General features: G+C 46.4%; 1 protein-coding gene across 1 annotated transcript in view; it reads left to right on the top strand.

The window, feature by feature from the left end:
* Positions 1-4,259: 4,259 nt before the first annotated feature.
* The window catches only part of SERPINE2 (serpin family E member 2), a 56,271-nt gene continuing 40,314 nt past the window's right edge, over positions 4,260-20,216 (top strand). Inside the window, exon 1 of the mRNA XM_068954988.1 lies at positions 4,260-4,269. The gene's annotated coding sequence lies outside the window, so the exon portion shown is untranslated. The remainder of the gene's footprint in view (positions 4,270-20,216) is intronic.

The raw sequence follows: 20,216 nt of genomic DNA, 5'->3' as shown, positions 1-20,216 counted from the left end.
CCTTAAAGTGCCCCCCTTCCTTTTCCCCCACCTGCCTTAGATGCCATGCTGCTGAAATGAGTGGCTTGGAGTGATTCTAGCACTCTTCGTTCATGGAGATGCTGATAATATATTTAAGGCTCTACTGATGCAGTCCATGCCCCAACTGACTTGTTATCACTATAGGCAAGATTATTTTTGCTTTTGGGATTCTTTTTTTTTCCAATTTAAGCATTAGTATGTCATTTAATGAACTGTTGGATTAGCATTAGAATAAGGGAGTAATACATGATAAGTTAACCCTTTCAAACTTGGATGAGGCTGGAGAAACCCAGCCTTTGAAAGGGGTATGCATGCCCAAGCCTCTTACTCCTCTGCCTTGGAAGGGAATATTTGCCAGGTTTTTCAGCTGCGAGGGTGGGTGGGCAGCCCTTGTTACCGTAGCTTTATGTTGATGCATTATAGATAGCTGCTCATTTTCCTCGGAGACTGGAAGGCTGGCGTGGAGGCTTCTGGTGCCAGCTGGGGCTGAGAAGAAGCTCTCTTCCCATCGCTTTTGCTTGTAGCATCTCGGCTGTGAGCAGATCTGACCTGGTATCTGGAACAGAGAGGCTCCGTGGTTTTCCTGCCTGGCTGCTGAAAAGCAAAACCTGCCTGGCATCACCGGCGGGGCGGGTGGGGAGCTGCGGCTGTAACCGGAGCCCCGGGACTCCAGGGGAGAGAAGCCCGGACTTCTCCGACTCCAAAAACTGAGCTAATTACAGGAAAGGGCAAGGTACGGGTGGGAAGGGTGCCGGCCGTCGAGCTGCGGCGTGCCCTGCCTTGCTGGCGGGGGCAAGGCTTTCCGGGAACGAGCCGAGCGTTGCCCTCGGATTCGGTTCCCGCTTCCGAAGTGACAACTTCTGAAAACCAGCCGGGATAGGCTAAGCGGATGCAGATTAAGCAGATTTCCTGTGCTGCTCCTCTGGGACCGCCGGCATATCGTGTGTCTCCGAAACCACGGTAACGTGGAATTATTACAGCCCTGAGGAGCGCTTGCCGCGGCTAGTGGCTGCTGTCAAAGAGGAACAAAAAGAGATGGTTCCTGCCCCCAAAACAGTGAACTTTCATAATCTTAGTTTTTGGTTTTTGTTTTGTTTTTTTTTTTAACGTGATTAATAGAGCTGTTCCTATGTTTATTGCTACAAGGTCAAACCATTTGTTTTCACGGGGTATGCTAATACAGTCAGTTTTCTTTTCTTTCTCAGCTAGACTCTTTTTAAACAATTTCTTAGAGGTTTGTTTGGGAAAGTATTGCAAACACACTTCTATGTGATATATTTATGCATATTCTGACTGATTGGAATTCAGCTCTGCACTATACTAATAACTGAGAGGTTGTAACGTTTACAGATTTTGCTTTGAGATTTAAATTTGAGAGACAAGCCTAGGAAATAGACCTTACTACTACCCACTAGACCCAAATAGGATCCCAACAAAGAGAAACAGAGAAAACAAATTTTATATCTGGGCATTAACATTCTCCCAGATGTTGTGGACCATCTGCCAGGATTTTTTTTTAGCTCTAAAGTAAGCTGCATTTATAACACCTATAAAGCCACTGATTTTTCTCGCCTTTGTCTCCACCCCCCCTCGCTTTGCAAAGATTGGGATATATGCAATAGCCTCTGAGTGAAAATTTTCTGTTGGTGTCAGTGGACGTAGAGCAGCACGTTTAGGACCACAGGGGACTTGGCTCTGTAAGCAGCGTTGATGTATGCTTTGCAAGGACTTGGAAGTTGTATCCTTTGTAGCAATGACAGGGATAGCATCAACTCACGCTTCTCATCACCTGTCCCATGGAAAGGTGGAGTATCAGTGGGAAGGAGAAAGGTCTGCAGCTGGAGAGGAAGGTGCATCCCCCAGCCCCTCCCCGGCATCCCCGCCTTCGGGTCACTCCTGCGCACCAGTGCTCCTGGCAAGGAGTTTTGTAGCTGAGAAGGTTTTTATCTTCTGAACTGTTAATGCCTGGGATGCTGCTAGCTCATTCTGGCAATGAGGTTGCTAACTTTTATTATTTTGAAGATATCTGTATACATATGACACGTATTTATGTATAGTGTACATGCACTACCTACAGATACTGGAGTTAGCAATTCCCATCTTATTGCTATATGATCGTTACATCAACAGTGTATTTAGATTCCCTAGAACTCAATATTTTATTGAAAATGAAATTAAATTATTTACTGAAATATTGAAACATCTTATCTAGTTTTGTTTTAACTCTGAATACCAGTGATTCCCTCCAAAGATGAGATTTATTAGACTTGAATGCTCATTTTTTTGTATTACTCCCACTGGATTGAAGGCAGATTGAAAACTGGAGAACTGGACGTTCAGATGGTCCAGGAAATGAAGGGCAGAACTAGCACTGGGTTAATTTTTTCCCCTCCGAGTTATGCTGACAGCAACCATAACACTAAGGCTGCAGAGTTTATTTACTATATAAAGGCCATACTTTCCCTTCTCATCCCAGCTTTTTTTGGCTTGTGTTGCTTGGCAGCATCTCCTTAACCACTAACACCCAGAGGCGTGGTATTAAACTGGGATGAAAAATGAGCATGCAGAAGAATATTGGAGATTTAAGTGGGCATGGTTCTGAGAAAACCGGTGGAAAATATGTTTACTCCAAGCCTCTGTAGCACCTAATTGAAGCAGTGATATTTTCTTTGAGGACATAGAAAATGCCTTTCTGCTTTCTCTTTGGCTTTGAATTTTACTTGGAATCAATATGACATAATCCACAGAATTATTTTCTTACAGTTGCAATGGAAACTTTCTGCCGATAGATGAGGGTGTGTTAATCAGGGTGAAAAAGATGACATTCATTCAGGCTTTGTTGGTTTCGAGAGTCATTGTTAGGAACTGTTGCGTGTTCCTAGTTTATTGAAATCTAGTGCTCAGTAAACACTATTATTTTTGAACTATTAATGTTGCTATAAATTTGAAAGGCTAGAAAAAGGTGGCAGATTGTGATTAAAAGGGAGCTGAAATATGTCTATGTGTGGAAATCATTTTCTATACTAAATGTGACAAAGAATGAAACGTGTATTTATGAGCTCATAAAGGATGATTTAGTGGTACTAGGCCTACAGGTTGGGCATCACCAAATGAATTTCTGTGAATCTAATTTAGAAGAACATAAAAGATCCCCCATCACCTCTAGAGCATCTGCAAACGTCGCCAGTCGGTAGTTCGTTCCTACTCCTTTTCCATAATTTGGAAGCTAAGCTCTCTGCCGGCGTTACCCGCCGGGACTGCAGCGCCGGCCGCCCAGGTGAGGGGCTCCCCTGCCCCAGCTCTTTCTGGTCTGCCGAGGAAGCGCGCAGAAGGAAAAGGGCTCGCGAAACCTCCCGCTTCGAGACGCGGCCCTTCCTGCAGAGCTGGGGCCCTTCGGGCGAGCGCCGGGCGGCCGAGCTCTGCCAGCCGGGAGCTGCCGCCAGCCCTGCTCTCGCGCCCCTTCCAGCCCAGCGCCGCAATGCCCCCCAGGGCCGCGCGCCCAAACCCCTGCAAGGGCCAAGTCTCGCCGCAGCTTACGAAAGGCAACGGGGCAGCGGCGGCGAGGCAGATTTGCCGGGGGCACGGCGGGGGGCTCTGCCCTGTCCTCGCCCCTTGCGGCGGTCTCCGGCCCCCGCGCGCGACCCTCCTGCCTGAGCACCCGGCAGCGGAAAAGCGATGGGAAGAAACGCAGCCAATGGGAAAGGGCTCGCTGGCAGCTCCTGCAGGAAGAAATGAGGTTAGTGGCTGCCAAAAATGTAGCTCGAGAGAGCCGGAGAGATAACAGGGAAAGCATGGGAGAGTTTTCTCCGGTTCCAGGGCTCCGCTGCTGAGCTATTCGTCTTTATGAAAAGAAGAGGCTGCCAGCGCCCGACTAGCCGGGCGGGTTTCCCACGGTCCCGGCCCGCAGCGCCGGCACCGACGGCCGCCTTCCCGCCCGGGGCAGCCCTCGCCGGGGCCGGCAGCCCGCCCGCGACCGGCTGCAGCTCCTGGGGCAGGGAAGCTCTCCGACGGGGACGTTGGCGCGCCAAGGGAGCGGGCCCGGCGCGGGAGCGAGCGAGCTTGCGCGGGGAGGCTTTCAAAGCCTCGGGAACGGTTCCTTGGGCGCGCTTAGTTAGCGTGAGGCAGATACCATAATTTTAATTAACGTGAAGCTAAGCCCCAGTCAGCAGTTTTAGCCAATTATGGTCTCTTGTTGGTCTCGTGGTTCTCCAGGGCTGTTCCAAAATAAATAAATAAAGCGCGTTGTGTGTGTTTCCGATGGGAACGCATCTGCAGGGAACGGCCTTTTATTTCCTGCTTCCCTGTCCACCCCCCCCCCCCCCACACACACACACTTTTTAAGGGAATAGTGGCCTGCAGTGGTGGCCTATTCCAAAATGTGCTGATTTAAGCTTCCAAGTGTTTTTAACTGTATTCATCTGTATTTGTACAGTGCAGCTCTCTTGACAGGCACACGTTACAAAGTGCTGAAAATACATCAACGAGCAACGCAGCCGCGTGGTCCAGGGAAGCGCGACGATCTCACCGGGGCAGGACGCTCCTCCAGCCCTTCTCGTCGCTGCAGCAGCGCGGCCGTTGGGGCGCATCCCATCGCTCAGGCGTTTCCCCTCGTCGTCGTCTTATTCCCCTCCGGGGTACCTGAAGAAGCAACAAAGCGCCAAGTTGTAGCCCAAAGAAGGGGGGTGGGGGGGCGCGTTTTGATGCCGACGTGCAGGGTGTACGGCTAGAGGACCGGCGCTTTGAGCAGCTGCTGCCGTCGGCGAGGCTGGGCGGCCGGCGCCGCGGCCTCGCTGCCGCCCGGGCTCCCGGCGGGCTGGGACGCGCCACCCTCGGCGCAGAAAACGCCCTTCCTCTGCTCGCGTGGCAGCCTGGCCCTCCCCTTCCTCGCCTTTACGCGCTTAGGCAGTAGCTGTCTCAGAAACGAACCACTTCCACTTTTTTTTTTTCCCCTCCCCCAAAATAGAAATTTGCATTTTTTCACAGACCTTGGAGACCGCGAAGTGCACGAGAACTGTGGGGAGCGAGACAGGCTGGGAAACGCGCTGCTCGGCGAGCCTCGGGCCGGCGGGGGCTCTAGCAGCCGCCGTGATACGCGGTCGCCTCTGCCGCAACGGTGTGATCATGCCGTCAGGGCGACTGGGGGGAAAAAAAAAAAAAAAGCTCGATTTTATCATTTAATGAACGGTATTGTTTCACAGTTGTATTTTTGGAGATTAGCAGTGAGCAGAAGCAGCCACTGAAGCAAGGGCTGGAGCGCTGGGGACTTCCTGCTGCAAGCCCGTCGTTTCTGAAAGCCCGGCGGAAAGCAGCGGGCCTGGGCTCCGGCCGCACAAGCGGCGCCAGCAACTGGGTTTGATTAGAAGCAGTTGCATGAACGTACCTGCGGGGAAAACGGTCAAAGTGGAAAGAGCCCCAAGCTGCTGGAACCAATACTGCAGGCACTGCTATGCCAAGCAGTGCCTGGCTTCCAAAAGCCATTGCAGAACAGGAGCAGTTTAATACCCATCTTGTTATGGGGACCGGTTTCCAAACTTTGCTCAGTGAACGGTTGAATGAAAAGCTAAAGTCCTTTCCTGGACAAAGCTTTGCCACCCTTTTTTTGGACAACGGGAGCTATTCGTGTTGCACGTTTTCTTGGGTATGGCGCGCTGTGCCCACAAGGAGGTGGCTTCAGACCACGCTTACAGCTTTTAAAGCTGGGAGCACTTCTGGGATGTGCTCAGTCTGCTGTAGCCGCAGGTTGTCACTGAAAGGGGCAGTCTTGCTCTCCTCTCGCTCCTCGTCCCCTCCCGTGCCAAAGCGTTTCCTGGGGGGTTAGCTTTCTGCCGGATTGGAGAGGGGCCTCACTTGCCAAATGGTCACCTGGCTGCCAGGTCCAAGGCACGGGAGCGCTTGGGAAGTGACAGCCAGGGACAGGGACGAGAGCGGACCTCCCCGTGGGACCTGATGCTGCACGCTGTTGTCTGAATGTCTCTCATCTCCCAGCGCCCAGAGCAAGGCTTTATTCTAGGACTGGCTCCTTGGGCACAGACGTGACTCCTTAAGGCACAGGACAGGCAGGATTCGGCCTTTGCAGGGTCTCTGCTGTTTTTGTGCACAGAGGAGCAAATCAGGCGGAAGGTAACACTCAGCTGTTCTCACTGGTATATAAAACAAAGCAAGAGGAAGCTCTTGATTAAAGGAAGGGTATTCAGATGTAATCTTTAGCTCTCCGTGCACTCAGGGATGAGCTGCGCTTCCTCCCCAGCCCTGAGAGGCACTTCAACCCCCGCCCCGTGCTCAGGGCATAAATAGCCCAAATTCTGCCACTCTTGCATGTCTCAGCCCTCCTCCTTTCAGAAGGATTAATCAGAGTGCAAACTGATGGAGGGAGGAGGGCAGAGCTCTTCCCAGGCTTGCATTTAAGCCTGTAGTTAAGAGACCTGTGCCTTTAATCTCTATAATCACAGGGTCTGCTGCTGGGAAGTATCAGTGCGGTGACAGCTCTTCCAGGGGCAGCTGCACTTTCACAGCTCTGCAGATATCCAAATGCTGACAGGTATTTCTAAAAATGGTTCTGAAAATGTATTTTTACCATTGCATATACCTTAAACCTTCACTGGGGCCTCTGTGCAGCACTGCAAAGCATGTCTGAAGTGCGATGCACTAAAATGCAAAATATTTATGTAAAGAAGTAAAACACTATAATTCCTCCTCTTTTCCTGTAAGTGTAAATTAATGGCAGTGAAGAGCCATGGTGGTGAAATAAGTGGGGTGAGATTGTGGGAGAGCTATTTTTAGGCAAAAATATGCAATGCTTCAATTGTCACCAATTTATTTGCTTTTTTTAATGTGCACAGGGCTTCAGCAGGCTTTGAAGCGCTGGCTTGCTATCCGCAAGCTCCCTGAACTGCAGAGCCTCGGCTAGGGCTCTCCAGTTGTGTCCGCAAGCAGATCCGAAACCAACGCGAGAACAGTGCCCCAGCAGTCAAATGCCATCTCCTGCATTTGTGGCTGTGTCCTGGAATGAGGGCTCCCCCTCTTCCCACTGTGCAAGTGGTACACTAGCAAAGAAACTTGGGAACCCCATGCTCTGCTAGTTTCCCACGGGATATTCATGTGTATTAATAACCTTACCAGCTTCTGCGGCAAGCATTTGCAGAGAAACATGAATCATGTGCTGTAATGGAAGGTGGTCAAACTTTGATTTTTTTTTTTTCTTCTCCAAATCCATGATTGTTTTTGGAAAGGGAAAGAGGGTTGTTTTCTATCTGAAGGTTTTTCAGAAGTCCTCTGCAGTGGCTTAATCCTGCTGCTATTGATCTCAGCTGGAAAAGTATCCGACTGTCACTGAGGACTTCTGCAAGTCCCACCGTTACTACTTCTGGGACATCTAGCCCAACTCCCATGCAGAGAGTATCATTTGGATACTTGGCTCTAACATGGGTTCCGGCAACAGTGTAATTCAGCTCTTGGCTAGGCCTAATTAGCTCAGTGAGAGCTACTCTCGCTCTTCCACGTTACTTGATATTGGTGTGCAGATTTACCTTGTACTTTTGCAATTTGACACAAGGAAAATGGAGTAATAGTCTTCACCTTTGTATCCAGAGTTTAAGCACTGTCTTTAGCCACGTGCAGTGACTTGCATCCTGGAGCTTTAATTGCACCTGGGACCTTTGCACAATCTAAGGCGGAATAATAACCTGACACGAACCAGCTCTGTGTGTTCGTTCAGGATCAGACCTGCTGTATGCCTTCCAAATGAAATTACTGCTGCTCTGTTAGTGCTGTTTTTCCAACCGTGTGCTTGTTATCAATTTGAGTAAGTCTTCATTCTGATAGAAAGTTTCTTCTGAAATATCTAACAAAGCCAGAGAAAGACAAAATCAGGACAGTAAAGCAGAGATGAATGCACTTAAACTGAAAAAAAGGACCCAGGAGTCTCTTTAATTTGCAGTTTATCTGCAATTTAAAAGAGTTAACACAGCCACCCTGAAGATGCATAAACACAGCTTGGAGAGCCATTGAAATCTAGGTCGGGGTTTCAGCTCTGTCTGGGGACCTCATTACCTGAACTGGGGAGGATCTGGGCTGCTCTGAGAGCTAGGTGAAAAATATTTCAGCAGCAGAACAATGAAACCAGGTAGGGTTCTCCACAATCAGCAAGAGCTCCTCTACGGGCTGATAACCAGGTCACATCAGCCGCTGCTGTGCTGAAATTGCTAACTGATTACCAAATGATACTGTTCAGCAATTGGGAAGGTCTAGCAGCTTAGCTCTACAGTTGTGTTCCAGGCAGGACGTAACGCCATTTGCCAGCAATAACTAGCTTGCCTTTCAGGCGTTTGTATGAAAGTACTGAACTGCCAATCTGATGGCCACTAACAAAACACACATTCTTTTCGAAAAGGAGAAAAAAAAAAAAGGACTAGCATTGATCCATGTTCATTTGATTTGGAATCTGAGTATATGACTTTTGCAGAGCATGAATCTATTCTGTATTTGAGACCCAGTCTGTGTTTGCATTTTAAAGCTAGTCTTCCAAGCTAAATATGTGAAAAGAGAACATTTAAACAGGAAGGGTTTGGTATTTTTTTTTCCATCATAAATTTCTCTAGGTCTTGTTGTTGCTAATTACTGGAGATCTCAGCACAAGAGCTTTTCTTTCTAGCAAACCAGCTTCTCATGTTTCCTGCCCTTCCGTTAATCAGTTATAATCTCCTGCTCCGTTTGTTTATTTAACTTTTAAACAGTTAATTGAGTGTTTGTGACATGAGTCGGCCTGAGATGACAAAACCCAAGTTTGTGGTGTACCCGCAGACCAGATCGAGGGTGGGCTTCAGTAACGCAAGCTTTCTGCTGTGGCTGGTACATATTTCGCTCGATGTCAAGTGACCACCTAGCTGCACTGAGGGTGTATTTAGTCCAGCTTGCTGGCATACTGCATATTTACTTGCTCCGTCCCCCAAGCCTGCCAATGCACGTTCCAGCGCAAATGTTTTCTTTGCGCTGCGGTGTGGTGTGAGGGGTTGGCCAGTCCGCGGCGCCTTGGCCGCCGGCCCGGCGCTCGCCCAGGTAGGCTGCCGAGCAGCTGGCAGCGGGTAATTACTTGCAGCCTTGCCCGACTGAAGCAGAAGGCAAACTGGCAAGGGTGGTGGATGAAGATTAAATAGGGGCATGGATGTGCACGTGTGAGCTACTGCAGCCTCTAATTCTGCCAAAGGGTCTGGGAAAGCAGATGAGGAAATCCTCCTGCATCAAAAATGGAAGGGTTTTATTGCAACCTCATTTGTATCTTTTCTCTGTTAATGAAGGATCACGTTTATGGCAGGACACGTTTATGTGTCCTCCGTTCTCCCCCACCCAATGCTCCTTGGAAGGGCAGTGCACCTTTTTCACGCTGTAGAGTGGATCCATTGAGCAAAGTTAGGAGTGGACTTCTGTCAAAATTTGTATTTAATTGATTATGAGTAATTTTTTTTTTTACTTCCTGAGACACAGTATTTCTTCTAACTGTAAAATATATGCTGGAAATGTGGAGTTAATATCTCCCCCACCATCTCAGCCAGGTGGTGTTTGTTCTGATTTTCTCTGCCATTCTCTCTGATGTCCCTGTTTTCTCTTCCTCCCTGCTTGCTACTACAGCAGGCTGCATTGCAACATTTGGGTTTTCGTCGCAAGGCAGCGCAGGCTTTTGCCTTGACTACGCAAGAACTAAGCCACACTCGTTCTTCCTTTTTTTTTTTTCTTTTCTCTCTGTAAAATGGGTCCCTTATATCACACAAGACTTTGGCCTTTTATAACTCTCCGTGGTGTCACATGGCTACAAGCTCAAAGGATGTGGCCAGTGGAAGAATCCCACTGCCTACGGGAATTTTCTGAAAGGATGGATCTGCTATAAGGTCAGTCACACCCATACATGTGTGGTGTTGCTACAGAAGAGATATCTTGGCAACTTTGGGCTCCTGGGGCTGTATTTCAGCATGAGTGGAACAGGCTATAGCACAAGACTCTTCAGAAAGGCCCCATCCGAGTTCCCAGAACAACTGAACTACCATTTAACTTCAAGCCATCAAGTTTGAGTCACTCTGTTTCTAAACCGATTTGAGACATCATGAACACTTCTACAGGGATTCAGAATAGGACTGCTATATTAGCTCCCATAGTTCAGGAGATCTGGAAGAATTTGTCCATTACTCATTACTGAAAAAGTTATTCAAAGTGGTGACTGTCACATCACCACATCCTTTGCAGTAGGCTCTTTATTTTTGTGTTTACAATACTGTGTTTTATTTTTGTGGCAAAAACTGTAACGTGATAATTCAAATTCATAATAACTTCACTGTGATTAGAAAAGGTAAATCTGTGAAGATCATTTTGAAAAAACTTGGGTCCGGATCTTTAAAGATACAGACAGATACCAAACTGCTTTGAAATCAGTGGATTAAAATCAAAGCCCTCATCTGAAATAGCAAGCCATAAAAAACTTAAAAAGTAAGTGGATTTCTTGGGTATTAAATCACAAAATATTGAGCTGAATGCATGATCTTTTCTCCCCTCATTGCAGGATAGACACTACAGAAAAGTTGCTTTCCATACCGGGGGCAAGCCTGTGTAGCCAGGCTTGAGAGAACTGAGGCTGTGAAGGAGGGAGAACAACACAAGCGTTCTCGCTTGTATTTAATTTTAAGCTTTGCCAATGTTCTCTGTTTTCCCTTCCTTGAGGACTCCAATTACTCATGTACTGTTTTCCTTCACTCCACTAAATGATGCACAATTGTTTCTACATTGCACGCGTTTGACATCTCTGTCTTCTGTCTACATGTGCATAATGAAGATACTCCCCTGAACATCAGGAAATGAGTAGCTGTCTGATTTCAGTCTGAGCTGAATGTGAGAAACTGCATTTAGGTCAGTGGAATCACTATGGCCGCTGGCCCTCGACTAGAATTTTTCCCAACATATCCTGTTATTCAGTATTTTGACAGTTCTGTCCTTTATCTGTTCTAATGCTGTCCTCCACTGAGGAATTTAGAATACATTATGGGCTCCGCCGGGTTGAATGTTGAGTAGAATCATTGAGAGACTAGGGAGAAAGATGTCTTCCCTTGGTTCAAATTCCAGAAGAGCCACAGGATGGTGCTTCCTAGTTCTGTCTGCAGCTGAGGCTTTTATTTTCATGTCTACACACATGCACACAAACACCTACGTTAAATAAATGAGCATCTTGCTTGTATAATGAGGCTAGCCTACAGGGGATATGTAGGACACTACACTCGGCTGGTCTTCAATGCCATGGCTTTGTTTGAATGACACTGTGTTTTGGTAAGTAGATCAAATATATTTTAACTGAATTCTTAGTGGATATCAGGCTACTGCTAATATAAAATGATTTAAGGAAAATACAGTCTATTGCTCTTTGCTGAAAATCTACTTTTCCTCCCTAAGTAGAAGTAAGAAAGAAAGCATTGAGAGAAAACAGCAGGTTACTAGAGAGGTCGGTTTGGCTGCTGCAGAAATTGTTCTTCAGATCATATGACTTCCCATTAATTACTGACTGCATAATCAGGTTGAGAAGTTAGATTTCTTTGACAAAGGTAACAGTCATGTGAGCAATTTCATCCCACGTGTGGTCATGAGCACTTTATCCTAGCTTGAAGCAGCTGGGTGAGAGAGTATCACTTTTCTTTTTTTGTCTGTGATGTGGGTTTAGAGCCAGAATTTTGAAACAAACCTCCCTACCTGCTACTTTGTCTCATTACATTTCCGTAGGCCCAATTCTGTCAAGTACCAGACCAAAAAACCCTACATCTAATAACGCAAGTATGGGCTTGCCTCGGCCCTGTCTTCTCCTGCCAAAGCCTGGTGAGAGATGTCTTCTCGGGCCCTGCAGCGTAGGGTGCTGATAGGACATGACCTACAGCTTGGTAGGGCTGGGTCTGCACGCTCATAGTGTGCGCTCCTCTTGCAGGTGGTGCTGACTGCTACTGGCACGTGGATTTGGCAACTAAAGGTTGTGGCTGTATACAGCCTTTCTGCAATCTGCCAATAAAAGCATAGTCTTAATTAGAATACTGTGATGAAGAATTGGCTCTCATGTTATTTATGGCAAAGTCGAATAGGTGGAATTGCTTTCTTTTAAATTTCCTGCTTTTCCTCTGTTGTGATGCTGCAGTGGCTTAACAGCTATTAGATTTGCCAGGTGACATGTGCTCCTTGTTGCTGTGTGCGTTTATTTCTGCTTCACGTTCCCAGTATTATCAATATTGATTCTCAAGATAGTTCTTGTGCCTTTTCTAGAGAGACATGCCAATCGACACTTTCCATTTAATATTAACCAAAATTCCCTGGAACGTTATAATCTGCATGGCAACCAGCAGGCTATCAGTGACTAATATCAATATTACTATGTGGAGGAGCCTGTTTTTTACATTATAAATATAGATTGTGAAGATCCTTTTCAGATGTGAACGTGGGCATGGTGGGAAAAGCCATCCTTCCTCCATCACTAACAGCAGGTCACATTATATTTCAGCTGTGAACAATGGACAGCAGTGATTCACTCTGTAGTTAGTCTCATAAAAGTCCACTCCTTATTCCCTAAGATGAACAGGAGTGATATTTTTATAGACAAGTGTTGTCTTAGTTAAGTCTTTTCTAGGTCAGCTTAAAACAATATATGTAAGCCCTACTGGCTTACTCCCAACTTTGTGTGAACTGACAGATTTTTTAGATTAAAAAAAATAAGTGCCACATGCTTTCAAGGGAAGAAAAAGCCTTTTTCATCTAAGTGTTAAATAGAAAGAGAGAGGATCATCTTCTGCTGTTCTTCTACCTAGGGGTAAAATCAGTGCAGGTTCCCTATTTGGTGTTACACTTTCTCTCAAGCTAATGGTGTTTCTCTGCCTACAAGAAATCCACATAGTATTCGTTTGGCCGTGTCTTTTTTTATTTCTTTTTTGTCTTTCTACATAAATGGCTGTTTCATCTACTTTTTATGCTTTAATGCAATATTTTTCCATTAGGCAGTCCCATGCAGTAAAACAAAAATAAACACTCTTATAATAACATGCATAGGATTAAACTATTAAACTTGTTCAAATATACAGTTCATAAATTAAAAGTGCTTATGCTCATACTTCAGTATTGATTGCTGAGTTTATAAAAACAGAAGAACCCAACCTTTTAAAAAAAAAAAAGATTCTTTAAGCTTATCTTTTTAAGAAAGCCAAAAAAGACAACATTACATGGAAATATTGCCATTTGTTCATGTCAAATGTAGTTTATTCAATTAGATGTTTTATAACTCTGCTAAGTTTTATGAAGAAGGTTAATATTTTTTATTGTTTTTCTTCATGCTGTGCCTCTAATACACATAAAGATAACTTATCCCAGCAAAATACACAGTGTAATTTGGTAATGTGTTTATTGGATTCTACTAAAAGACTTTGAGAAATTATTCAAGATTTTTGCTTCTTTAAACAAAATTACTTTTTTTTGTGCATAATCTTACAAGCTCTTTGTTTTCTGGAAATGCTTTTAAAAAAATTGCTAGAAACAGAGTGGCATATTTCTTGCAAGAGTTAGAAAAGAAAGCCTTTTAGGAGAAGAAGGTATTTAGTTACTCATGTTTCTCAAATTTTAATTGTGTCCACGGTTCTGAAACATATACGATGTCGGATAGAATGATAAATATAAGAGGAGTCTAAATTTACAGTAAGTTGCTTTTTAAAATTGTCATATATGGGCTTGAGATCAATTATGTTTCTAAGGGTGTGGTTTTATAGTGGTTTAAACCAGCACAAATTTATTCATTTTTCTTGTGGAACTGGTTTTCTGCCAGGCTGGAGTCTGGAGCTGACTTAGCAAAGGGTCAGATAAGTGCCACTGACAAGCAGGGGAGAGCACGGGGAACACGCCGCCAGGGCAAGGGGAAGAAGGGGACCATGGTGGCACAGACTTTGGGTTCACAGGAATGGTGATGGACCTACAGCTCAATTTGCCTGGTGATCAGGATTTGCATTAAGCTAAGGACATGCTTAGGAGTTTAACTGACCTGGGACAAAAGTAGCATGCCCTGTGCAATTGCATTGTCACAGAATTACAGAAAAAGGAGAAGCAGGGCCATCAGTTGGCTTTGGTCTGAGAACCACTTAAGGCTAGTGAGTGGGCTGTGGTCCCTGTGGGATTTGTGGGTTTCTTCATACAAGTTCCCGTAAGCACTTCAGGAATCTCTGTGTGAATCTACAAGAGGTGACATTTCTCAATGGGGCCCACACCTTCCCTAGAAAAACTGCAGAAGTTCACACAAGGGGTAAGTTGAAAACTGCCATTCCCTTTCCTCCCAGGATATTTGGTTGGCTGATCATATGAGGTAGCAGAAGTCACCGTTCCCAGAGTGTTGTTCCTTGATCTTTTTCTGAAGTCTTGTGTTATATTAGAAATTGCTATCATGTTTCAACTTGCTTGAGGACATGAGACCAACTCTAATTTGGCAAGCCACGTAGGCTGGAGCTAATTTTTGTTAATTTACCTGACTGTGGCTCTTTGTGTTGCCCGAGATTTAATCCCAGTTTGCTGATGAAGGGTTAAACACGTTCGCCTGAAACTGTGCTGGCTGCTGAACTATGGGCAGCAGCGTCATCCAATTTGGTTACTCCGCTCCGTGGTCAGACAGCTGCCATGCTGTAATATTGGCTGACCCCAAGCCTGGCTCTTTCTGAACTCCCTGGTCCCTGAAGACATGAAAGGAGCATTAGAAGGGTCTTTCACACCAGGTACATGTTGCACTGGCTGGGAGTTGGTGAGGCTGATTCACAGACACTCCTCCATCCAGCTCATGGGCCGCGCTGAGATAGCAGAAGTGCTGAAGATCACAGCGTGCAGTGACGCACAGCTTGTGGAGAGGCCTCTAGGAGGGATGCTGCAAGCTAAGGTGACCAAGAGTGGCCGGGAGGATGAATCCAGTGTAGGCTAAGGGTTCCGTTTCTTGAAATATTTAATCCAGCTTAAACGCAAGCTGCTGTCAAAAGAGGTGGCCTCTCCCTATCCTACATCCAAAATGCATGTTCCTGCCTTCTTTGTCCGGTCAACTCTGGGTGCTGTTGACCTGGATAATGTTGTTGATCCAGCAGAAAGCAGTCTATTTTTTGCCTGTTGTAAGTTACTTTTGCATCCTATCATAATTGCTATATATGACAATCTGACCTAAGAGGGCCGGTCTGCTAGGAAAGAGGGAGAAATACTACTCCTTTTCTTGGTAGCCTTCAGTTAGATTGGATTGAGTAAAAGGAAATTGGACTATAGGGAAAGCAAGGCTTTGAATAATGCAAGGCGCTGAACTGATTTCACCAACTCAGAAGACTGAAAAGCAAAAAAACAACCTAAATTCCTCTTAGCTACCTCGCGTAGGAACCACACAGAACCTTGAGTCTTGCACTAAGCTCTGGACAGCAGGACGGGAGAAAAGAGGAGCTTTTTTTTGGAAGTGTTACTTGGAAGAAATTAGCCAGCCAAAAGTAGCTTAGTGGAGATAGCTGATACGTTTAAAAAGCAATTCAGAGCCCAGGAAGGTGCTCTGTTTTCTAGACAAATGATCTCTCTCATCCTGTCCTTCTCCCTCACTTTTATTATTGGTCACAATTGCTGGTTGCTGCTTGTTTCGAGAGAGGGACTGTGGTAGAGTTTGATCAGTGCTGAGCCCAATGGGACCCTGGCGGGTGCACAGCGCTAGCAAACGCACTGCAAGTGAGTGCAGCCATCATATCTTCCTTCCTTCCCACTGGCACGTAAAGTAAAAGTCCTTACATCTCTGCGCTTTTTATGCTTTGATTTTAAGCACAGCTCAAACCTATCTTTAGATGTAAATGCTTCCCAGAATCATCACCTCTGCAACAGGACAGTTGTTTCAGGAAACAAGGTAAACAGCAGCATAAGGGCTGCTTTCTCCACTTCCGCATGAAGCAGTGCGCAATGACCACGCGGGCTTACACGCAGGGTCAGTCTCGTCAGCTGAGGCCTAGTGAAGACCATGAGAAGAGGGTGCCCATATCCCACTGCCCCGCAGTATAACTTGCCAGCTTCTAGCAATCTGCAGCTGAGGGACTTCCCGAGCACAAGGTTGTATCTTTGTGTTTAAGAGTCTGTGGTAATTTCTTCTTCCAGTCTTGTCAAATGTCTGTCGTTGCAAAGATCTAGCAAGAAGTGTTACATGACTGCTGAGAGAAGCAGTGGCTCGGGGAGGTTTTTGGAAGGCCTAGGTGGGAGTTGAAAGCGAGGGGTAAGGAGGGAAGTGAAAAGGATACTGCCTGGGAGTGTGAAGAGTATTTGGCAGCTGTGGGAAGCACAGAGCAGACGTCTAGGTTTCATTTGTAATGCAAAAAAAAAAAAAAAAAGAAGAACAAGAAGAAAAAAAACCTCATGGAAATCAGGGCATTAAATGTGGCAATAAGAGCAAGAAAAAGTAACGGAGCTCTCCTTCCAGCATCTACATCTCTGCCCGGCTCTTTCTGTTCTCTCTGTCCTCAGCCTTGGTGCGTCACTGCTTAATGTTCCCAGGCGCGGTAGTGCTGTGAACCCCGCCGGTCCCCGTGCTTGCGCCGCTCTCTGAGCGCGTGTTGGTGGGAGGTTTTCTGACAAGCGCAAGTGACGTTTTCCCGGGGTGGGTGCCCTCTCCCGGCGGCTGGAACGGGAGGGAGCCCCTTGCCTTTCCACGGGGAGCAGCCTGCCTGCGAGAACAGGACCAGGCCCCCAGGCGAAGGCGTGGGCTGGACCCGTGAGGCTTGCGTGAGGCAGAAGCGGGGCTGGCCCATGCTGGGACGGTGGGGATGAAGGGCACAGGATGAAGAGAGGTTTGGAGGCTCATGTGCTGCGCAGATAACGCGCCTTCCCACCGGAGCCTGCGCACGTGAGCGGCACGTGGCCCAAGACCTGATAGGTCTGACCAGGGGGCTGCACAGCTACTGACACCTCTACCTGGAGTCCAACCTCGCAAACTTTACAGTCAAAGCCATAATCACATTAAACTAAGCATGTAAAAATAAATCATTTCAGCTGCTCTGCTTTCTGTAATAACATTCTGTGTGTACCTTTGCTGAAGTCTTTAATAAGTTCCTTCCACTTTAAGCTCTGATCTTTTTTATTATTATTCTTAATTCAGTACAGTTCTAGAAATGTCATCCTATTTCCCACTGTCATAAAAAGTACCTGAGGCCATGACTGAAAATCTTATTAAAAAAAAAAAAAAAAGACGCATAATCTGTTTCGGATCTGATGTGCTGCTGTCTTTTGAGCTTCTGCTAGTTTCTTTTTGCCTGCACGCTCTTTCTATTTTGATCCAACCTCTCCCTTCCTCCGCTCCCCCTGTTGTAGTACGTCTGTCTGCAGTGCCATTTTCTACTTCACAAGCAGTTGATGCTAACAAACTACGCTGCCCCATATCTGGCTAGGTCAGCTTCAAGCGCTCCTAAAGCACAGCTTCAGCTGATGTTTATGGTGGCTAACAATGAAAAGAGGGTTTTTTTTCCATTGAGGATAATGGTGTGTTTTGTGCTGTAAGATAAAACTGAGATGTAAAATCATTATTTATTTAATAGCAACATCAAAGAATACCACGAGAGAAGGGAACTTCAAAGTTTCCCAGAATAATCAGGTTTCTGGTATATGTGCGGTTTTTTTTTCCTCCTGACTCAATTATAACCAGTAATAAAAGTGTAGTTATGAGAAATCATTGAAAGTATTACTAGATCAAGCTAAAAAAAGGAATTAGGTATTTCCTTAGAAGCTAAAAATCTAATAAGCAACAAGACTGCGGGACTACAGAGAAAGAGACGCTTGACTTGGAGCTGACTATAGCGCTATGCCAGCCTGCATAGCCCATTCCCGACCTCAGCAAAGCTTTCATTTCGGGGAGAAGGAGAGGTACCACTGGGGAAAGCTCATTGCTCAATTTCCTACAGGACTTGCCTTAATTAAAGTGTATTGAAGTAAGTCGGAGCTCAGTAATGAGAGTGTCCTATAGCTTTTCTGTGTGTTGTATTCCAGCACTACAGATGCAGCAGTGAGGGCAGCGGTAATGTCACATATTCTAGGTGTAGAGTGCCACCGAAAAGACATCCTTTGTGGCTCTCCCCTTACAGATCTGCCTGAGCTGCTTTCTAAAGCCTCTGATGACTGGCTGTGAAACAAGGCCTCAGTTGATTAAGGAAGCAAGTGGCTTGGCAGAAGAATGGAGTGCTTCAGTTTAAATTCAGGCTAGTTTCCGTTTCCTTCGTCCTTTCCATGGCTCGCTGAGAAATCCTTCATGATTTTTAACCCCTTGCTCTGCCTGGCTGAGCCCTGGGAAGACGTGGGCTGTGCCGATAACGACAGGGTTTCTCCATCAGCAGTGCCTGGCTGCCGGACGGACCCGCTGGCTGTCTGCCGCCCAGTGTCGAGAGTCTCATGCCGCCCAGGTGCAGTTGTGGCCATAGCATTGCCACGGTTTGGACAACAGCTGTTAAAGCTTTTTCCTCCTGAAGGAGTAGGGTTAATTTCCTATTAATACAATGGGTGCATTGTTTGCATGCATGCACGCTGGGGAGGAAGGACAGTATTTCCAAGTGGACAGAGCAATGATCAACGTCTTGTTGGACCTGGCTTCTTGTACCAGAGCTGTCACTGGTCTTCTCAATGGCCTCCAGCAAATCCTTTCACCTCCTCATGGCTCAGTTTTGCTCTTGGGAAATAGAAGTAAGGGAGATGACCCTCAGTAAACTTCATGGGACGACTTCCATTAGCAGAGGGTATGAGAGGTTATAAAAGGATTATTATTATAGCATGCAGAAGTAGAACAATAGACAGAATTGGAACAAAACCAGACTAAACACAGGGGGAAAAGGTTGACGCTTAGACTGGAAAGAACATCACTTAATAGCAGTATGCAGGAAAAATGGTTAGGTGAGAGCATGTCCTGTTGACTGAGAGCAACCAATGCTGTCTCCATATATTAAGATACATGAGTGAACTCTTCATGTCCTTGTCCAATGTTCTCAGTCAGGCAGATTTCTTGACAGTAACGTGCATATTGCCAGGCTCTTCCCAGCCTTGCTTGTGTTGCTTGGGGCTCTCAGGGAATGCTTCCTGGTCCTCGCAGGCGGCACGGTGAGCCCAGGGCTTGATGCGGTGCCTATGTGGGAACGCAGTTTCTGCCTGGCTCACAGCACAAGCCAGCTCATGTGGGCCTACCTGCAAAGCATTTGGGTCCTGTAGGCTCCTTCTCTAATCAGGAGGGTAGATGATGCCTCCAGAAGAGAATTTCAGCTGTGTGAAGTCAGGCCTTTAAGAGACCTGGCCAGATCGTCACCCTACCAGGATGACTGGTGTCACTCACTAAGCCATCTGGGAGGCTGGGAGCACGGGAACGCTACAGGGTGAGCTGCACCAGGGAGGTATCACTGAGTTTAGGTGCCTAGGGGTATTGCACTCATCTGAGCTGTTCAGGAGAGTTGTGCCTCATCTGACATGACAAGAGAGGCAGAATTTATCCTTTTCTTCAGCTAAGCCAGAATTGTCCCCTCTGACACCGCTAATGAACTTGTCCCTTCTTGGAGGTAGGACTGAACATTGAATTGCTTTCTTGGCTTGATCAAAATACACTTTTTTATTTTCTTCACAGAAGCAAAACCAGAAATAAATCAGTTGAAATAAAACTTTTCACTTAGCCGCTTAGAAGGGAAAAAGGCAAGTGAAGCAAAAGGGGGCTATTGCAGTTGCTGCCATCCCCATCAGTTTAGAGGCTGGAGCATTTGCCGAGGACGTGGGAGACATGGCCCTGATTCCCTCCTCTGCCACACACGCTTCTCCGAAAGCACTGTCACTGCCACGGCTCGGCTCTGCTCCAACGTCCTCTTGCACTTGCTGTCGAGCTGCTTCGCTTCAGCCTGAACTGAAGCAGAGACGAGCACCCAGGGATATGGCACTAGGCAGCCAGTGTGTCATGCCACCATCTCAAAGGCCAGTTCAGGATTTCACCCAGGTGGTGCCAGGCCAGGAGGGCAGACTAAAGGAGGCTCTGTAGGGGCAAGCTGAAACTGAAAGAGAGTAATGAATGGAGGCAGGGATTTTAGCTGAGTAGCACTAAGAACTAGGGAAATACTCAGAGGAGAGCCAGACGAGACTATTTCTCAAAGGACAAAGAATTTTAAAGCATGCAAAACACTTGCAGCATTCAAGAGCAT

The sequence above is a fragment of the Struthio camelus genome, chromosome 9 (genome assembly GCF_040807025.1).
Source record: "Struthio camelus isolate bStrCam1 chromosome 9, bStrCam1.hap1, whole genome shotgun sequence".
Taxonomy (NCBI): Eukaryota; Metazoa; Chordata; class Aves; order Struthioniformes; family Struthionidae; genus Struthio; species Struthio camelus.
Note: the sequence above shows the minus strand (reverse complement) of the source record. Positions and strands in the feature narration are given on the sequence as shown.